The sequence below is a fragment of the Oncorhynchus mykiss genome, chromosome 13, assembly GCF_057628025.1.
Source record: "Oncorhynchus mykiss isolate SJ-2025 chromosome 13, ASM5762802v1, whole genome shotgun sequence".
Lineage (NCBI taxonomy): Eukaryota > Metazoa > Chordata > Actinopteri > Salmoniformes > Salmonidae > Oncorhynchus > Oncorhynchus mykiss.
This window is the reverse complement of record NC_143034.1, coordinates 16517642-16524583: the sequence shown is the minus strand read 5'-3', so window position 1 is coordinate 16524583 and position 6942 is coordinate 16517642.

The following is a 6942-nucleotide window of genomic DNA, read 5'->3' as shown; positions in this document are numbered from 1 at the left end:
ACTATCCTAGCCTATGGTAAACTAGCCAAACTTATTATATATCCTACCTTATATCCTAGCCTAACTTATTATATATCCTACCGTGTATCCTAGCCTATGGTAAACTATCCTACCTTATATCCTAGCCTATGGTAAACTATCCTAAATTATTATATATCCTATTATCCTAGTCTATGGTAAACTATCCTACCTTATATCCTAGCCTATGGTAAACTATCCTACCTTGTATCCTAGCCTATGGTAAACTATCCTACCTTGTATCCTAGCCTATGGTAAACTATCCTACCTTATATCCTAGCCTATGGTAGACTATCCTACCTTGTATCCTAGCCTATGGTAAACTATCCTACCTTGTATCCTAGCCTATGGTAAACTATCCTAAATTATTATATATCCTATTATCCTACCTTATATCCTAGCCTATGGTAAACTATCCTACCTTATATCCTAGCCTATGGTAAACTATCCTACCTTATATCCTAGCCTATGGTAAACTATCCTAAATTATTATATATCCTATTATTATCCTACCTTATATCCTAGCCTATGGTAAACTATCCTAAATTATTATATATCCTATTATCCTACCTTACATCCTAGCCTATGGTAAACTATCCTACCTTGTATACTAGCCTATGGTAAACGATCCTAAATTATTATATATCCTATTATCCTACCTTATATCCTAGCCTATGGTAAACTATCCTACCTTATATCCTAGCCTATGGTAAACTATCCTACCTTACATACTAACCTATCCTTCCCTACACTACACTGTCTTCTCTTGTCCTACGTTGCTATACCATTCCTCCACCTTACTTCAGCCATCCCCTGTTGAGCCTGGTGGAGGATTGATGACACGGTCCGTATTGAAAACAACCAGCAGACATGCTGCTTCTAAAGGTTGTCACTCAGCTCAGCAGCCCTGACCCCTGACCTCTGACCCTTAACACACACAGACGCAGCTCTGTTTGTTGATGTGTACCTACCCACACGGGTCACTTTCTACAGGCATCCTCCTTGCCAGGCTAGACTCAACACAGACCGTCACACACACACGCACGTGCATGCACGCACACACACAGACATGCGCACACACACACACACTCACCGTCTAAGTATGCAAATGAGAGATGACAAGGTGTTGTGAGGTGTGGGTTTGGAAGAGGAGGGACAGAAACTTAGTCCAGTGTCATGAATATAGGAAAGACAAACACTGTTTTTTTTTCTCTCCAATTTCGACAAAGGACAATAAAGCGTTTTGGAAATGCTTTGAGCCAGAATCTTTGAATGTTACTCACCGTAACCAATTTAACTTTGTCAACTATTTAAAAAGTAAAAAAAAAACCCTGACCACAATCTAACAAGTGTTGAGCAACTACTGTATTTAGATAGAACCCAGGCAGAGTGACCACTGTTTAGATTCAGTGTAATCAATCTCCACTGGCTGACTATCTAACTGTGGAGGAGGAGGGGGTTATCATGACGAAGGTTATTTTCCCAGGAAGTTGGCACTGTGTGAAGTGTGTGTGTGTGTGTATGAGGGTGTGAGAGAGTGTGTGTGTGTGTGTGTGTGAGAGAGAGAGGGAGTGAGACAGCTTGTGTTGAGCCTTGTAAGGAACAAGAAGGGGGTGATGGAGGCAGGGGAGTAGAGGGGCTGCAACATTTCTTTTCTAAGCAGCTGTCAGTGTCAGCCCTGGCCATCGTCTCCCCAGGGGGCCGTCCTGTCAACCTGTCCCCAGTGACGGCTTCCCTCTCTGGCCGCGGCTGACCCGGAGGCCCCCTGCCTCCACCCGGCTCATGGAGCTCCCCTCACAAAGCTGATAATTACTGATCTGACAAGAGAACTTTCGTAATCTGCCCTCCGAGCCCCTCAGATCTCCCCTATAGACCTACCTGGATCACCACTACACACACACACACACACACACACACACATAGATACACATAGATAGATAGATACACACACATAGATACACACACTTCGATAGACAAACAAAATGAAGATATTCATAGACACACTCACATGTAAAGACACACACCCTGCCTTGCCCTCTACTCCTCCCAGTGAGTCAAGAATTAAAACATCTACTGTAGGAGGGGTACCTGGTCGGGTGAGGAAGTGTGTGTGTGCGTGTGTCTGTGTGTGTGTAATGAGAGTGTAACCATGTAAGTGCAAGGCCCCCTGTCTGCCACCTCTCCCCCTTTCCCTCCCCTCTACTCCTATCTCCCCTCTCCCCCCATCTCTCATTTCCTCCCCCATCTCCCCTCTCCTCTCCCATCTCCCCTCTCCATCTCCCCTTTCCTCCCCATCTCCCCTCTCCTCTCCCATCTCCCACTTCCTCCCCCATCTCCCCTCTCCTGCCCCATCTCCCCTTTCCTCCCCCATCTCCCATCTCCTCCCCAATCTCCCATCTCCTCACAATCTCCCCTCTCCTCCCCAATCTCCCCTCTCCACCCCATCTCCCCTCTCCTCCCCATCTCCCCTTTCCTCCCCTATCCCCTATTCTCCCATCTCCTCCCCCATCTCCCCTCTCCTCCCCCATCTCCCATTTCCTCCCCCATCTCCCCTCTCCTCCCCCATATCCCCTCTGACCAGGGAGGTTGTCCTGGTATGAGGGTGCTGATCGAGAACAAACAGTATGGCCAGAAACAATGCAATCACCATGGAAACATGGGAAGTAGAACTTCAATAACAGACAGTGTATGTATAACATGCACAGTATGTATAACATGTACAGTATGTATAACATGTACAGTGTGTATAACATGTACAGTATGTATAACATGTACAGTGTGTATAACATGTACAGTGTGTATAACATGTACAGTATGTATAACATGTACAGTATGTATAACACTGTTTGATTTTTAACAGGAGAGACATTTAAGCTCAGAAATTCTGTCCTAGAGACAGAGAGAGGACACACACACACACACACACACACACACACACACACACACACACACACACACACACACATACGCACACACACACACATATATGCACACACACACACACACACACACACACACACACACACACACACACACACACACACAAACACACAAGACGTCCATCAGTTTGACAAATTGACTCAATAGTCTTCGTCCTCTCGGCAGCTTCTTGCCCTTTGAAATACAACACTGTTGATGGTTCAGTGGCAGCTTTTCTTCAGGGCCTGAAAAAGAGAGAGAGAGATAGAGAGGCCCCATATCAGACGAATGACAGAGTGGAAGAGGAAGTTGGAGATGAGTGTGAAGAGGTGTATGTGTGTACATGTCTTTTTGTGCATGAGTGTGTGTGTGTGTGTGTGTGTGTACATGTCTTTGTGTGTGTGTGTGTGTGTGTGTGTGTGTGTGTGTGCATATATGTGTGTGTGTGTGCGTATGTGTGTGTGTGTGTGTGTGTGTGTGCGTATATGTGTGTGTGTGTGTGTGTGTGTGTGTGTGCGTATATGTGTTTGTGTGTGTGTGCGTATATGTGTGTGTGTGTGTGTGCATATATGTGTGTGTGTGTGTGTGTGCGTATATGTGTGTGTGTGTGCGTATGTGTGTGTGTGTGTGTGTGTGTGTGTGTGCGTATATGTGTGTGTGTGTGTGTGTGTGTGTGTGTGTGCGTGCGTATATGTGTGTGCGTGTGCGTATATGTGTGTGTGTGTGTGTGTGTGTGTGTGTGCGTATATGTGTGTGTGTGTGTGTGTGTGTGTGTGTGCGTATATGTGTGTGTGTGTGTGTGTATATGTGTGTGTGTATACAGTGCCTTGCGAAAGTATTCGGCCCCCTTGAACTTTGCGACCTTTTGCCACATTTCAGGCTTCAAACATAAAGATATAAAACTGTATTTTTTTGTGAAGAATCAACAACAAGTGGGACACAATCATGAAGTGGAACGACATTTATTGGATATTTCAAACTTTTTTAACAAATCAAAAACTGAAAAATTGGGCGTGCAAAATTATTCAGCCCCCTTAAATTAATAGTTTGTAGTGCCACCTTTTGCTGCGATTACAGCTGTAAGTCGCTTGGGGTATGTCTCTATCAGTTTTGCACATCGAGAGACTGAAATGTTTTCCTATTCCTCCTTGCAAAACAGCTCGAGCTCAGTGAGGTTGGATGGAGAGCATTTGTGAACAGCAGTTTTCAGTTCTTTCCACAGATTCTCGATTGGATTCAGGTCTGGACTTTGACTTGGCCATTCTAACACCTGGATATGTTTATTTTTGAACCCTTCCAGACTCCATCAGGTTTTCTTCCAGAATGGTCCTGTATTTGGCTCCATCCATCTTCCCATCAATTTTAACCATCTTCCCTGTCCCTGCTGAAGAAAAGCAGGCCCAAACCATGATGCTGCCACCACCATGTTTGACAGTGGGGATGGTGTGTTCAGGGTGATGAGCTGTGTTGCTTTTACGCCAAACATAACGTTTTGCATTATTGCCAAAAAGTTCAATTTTGGTTTCATCTGACCAGAGCACCTTCTTCCACATGTTTGGTGTGTCTCCCAGGTGGATTGTGGCAAACTTTAAACAACACTTTTTATGGATATCTTTAAGAAATTGCTTTCTTCTTGCTACTCTTCCATAAAGGCCAGATTTGTGCAATATACGACTGGTTGTTGTCCTATGGACAGTCTCCCACCTCAGCTGTAGATCTCTGCAGTTCATCCAGAGTGATCATGGGCCTCTTGGCTGCATCTCTGATCAGTCTTCTCCTTGTATGAGCTGAAAGTTTAGAGGGACGGCCAGGTCTTGGTAGAAATTTCCATTTCAATATTATCGCTTGCACAGTGCTCCTTGGGATGTTTAAAGCTTGGGAAATATTTTTGTATCCAAATCTGGCTTTAAACTTCTTCACAACAGTATCTCGGACCTGCCTGGTGTGTTCCTTGTTCTTCATGATGCTCTCTGCACTTTTAACGGACCTCTGAGACTATCACAGTGCAGGTGCATTTATACGGAGACTTGATTACACACGGGTGGATTGTATTTATCATCATTAGTCATTTAGGTCAACATTGGATAATTCAGAGATCCTCACTGAACTTCTGGAGAGAGTTTGCTGCACTGAAAGTAAAGGGGCTGAATAATTTTGCACGCCCAATTTTTCAGTTTTTGATTTGTTAAAAAAGTTTGAAATATCCAATAAATGTCGTTCCACTTCATGATTGTGTCCCACTTGTTGTTGATTCTTCACAAAAACATACAGTTTTATATCTTTATGTTTGAAGCCTGAAATGTGGCAAAAGGTCACAAAGTTCAAGGGGGCCGATTACTTTTGCAAGGCACTGTATGTGTGTGTGTGTGTATATGTGTGTACTCGTGTGAAGCGGTAAGTGTGTGGCAAAGAAGCCAAATAAGTGGAGCTACACAGAGAGTAAAGAGTAAAGGAGAGAGATAGGAAGAGTAAAGGAGAGAGAGGGGGAGAAAGAGAGGAAGAGTAAAGGAGAGAGAGGGGGAGAAAGAGAGGAAGAGTAAAGGAGAGAGAGGGGGAGAAAGAGAGGAAGAGTAAAGGAGAGAGAGGGGGGAGAAAGAGAGGAAGAGTAAAGGAGAGAGAGGGGGGAGAAAGAGAGGAAGAGTAAAGGAGAGAGAGGGGGAGAAAGAGAGGAAGAGTAAAGGAGAGAGAGGGGGGAGAAAGAGAGGAAGAGTAAAGGAGAGAGAGGGGGAGAAAGAGAGGAAGAGTAAATGAGAGAGAGAGGAAGAGTAAAGGAGAGAGAGGGGGGAGAAAGAGAGGAAGAGTAAAGGAGAGAGAGGGGGGAGAAAGAGAGGAAGTGTAAAGGAGAGAGAGGGGGGAGAAAGAGAGGAAGAGTAAAGGAGAGAGAGGGGGGAGAAAGAGAGGAAGAGTAAAGGAGAGAGAGGGGGGAGAAAGAGAGGAAGAGTAAAGGAGAGAGAGGGGGGAGAAAGAGAGGAAGAGTAAAGGAGAGAGAGGAAGAGTAAAGGAGAGAGAGGGGGGAGAAAGAGAGGAAGAGTAAAGGAGAGAGAGGGGGGAGAAAGAGAGGAAGAGTAAAGGAGAGAGAGGGGGGAGAAAGAGAGGAAGAGTAAAGGAGAGAGAGGGGGAGAAAGAGAGGAAGAGTAAAGGAGAGAGAGGGGGAGAAAGAGAGGAAGAGTAAAGGAGAGAGAGGGGGGAGAAAGAGAGGAAGAGTAAAGGAGAGAGAGGGGGGAGAAAGAGAGGAAGAGTAAAGGAGAGAGAGGGGGGAGAAAGAGAGGAAGAGTAAAGGAGAGAGAGGGGGAGAAAGAGAGGAAGAGTAAAGGAGAGAGAGGGGGAGAAAGAGAGGAAGAGTAAAGGAGAGAGAGGGGGGAGAAAGAGAGGAAGAGTAAAGGAGAGAGAGGGGGGAGAAAGAGAGGAAGAGTAAAGTAGAGAGAGGGGGGAGAAAGAGAGGAAGAGTAAAGGAGAGAGAGGGGGGAGAAAGAGAGGAAGAGTAAAGGAGAGAGAGGGGAGAAAGAGAGGAAGAGTAAAGGAGAGAGAGGGGGAGAAAGAGAGGAAGAGTAAAGGAGAGAGAGGGGGAGAAAGAGAGGAAGAGTAAAGGAGAGAGAGGGGGGAGAAAGAGAGGAAGAGTAAAGGAGAGAGGGGGGAGAAAGAGAGGAAGAGTAAAGGAGAGAGAGGGGGAGAAAGAGAGGAAGAGTAAAGGAGAGAGAGGGGAGAGAAAGAGAGGAAGAGTAAAGGAGAGAGAGGGGGAGAAAGAGAGGAAGAGTAAAGGAGAGAGAGGGGGGAGAAAGAGAGGAAGAGTAAAGGAGAGAGAGGGGAGAGAGAGAGGAAGAGTAAAGGAGAGAGAGGGGGGAGAAAGAGAGGAAGAGTAAAGGAGAGAGAGGGGGAGAAAGAGAGGAAGAGTAAAGGAGAGAGAGGGGGAGAAAGAGAGGAAGAGTAAAGGAGAGAGAGGGGGGGAGAAGAGAGGAAGAGTAAAGGAGAGAGGGGGGAGAAAGAGAGGAAGAGTAAAGGAGAGAG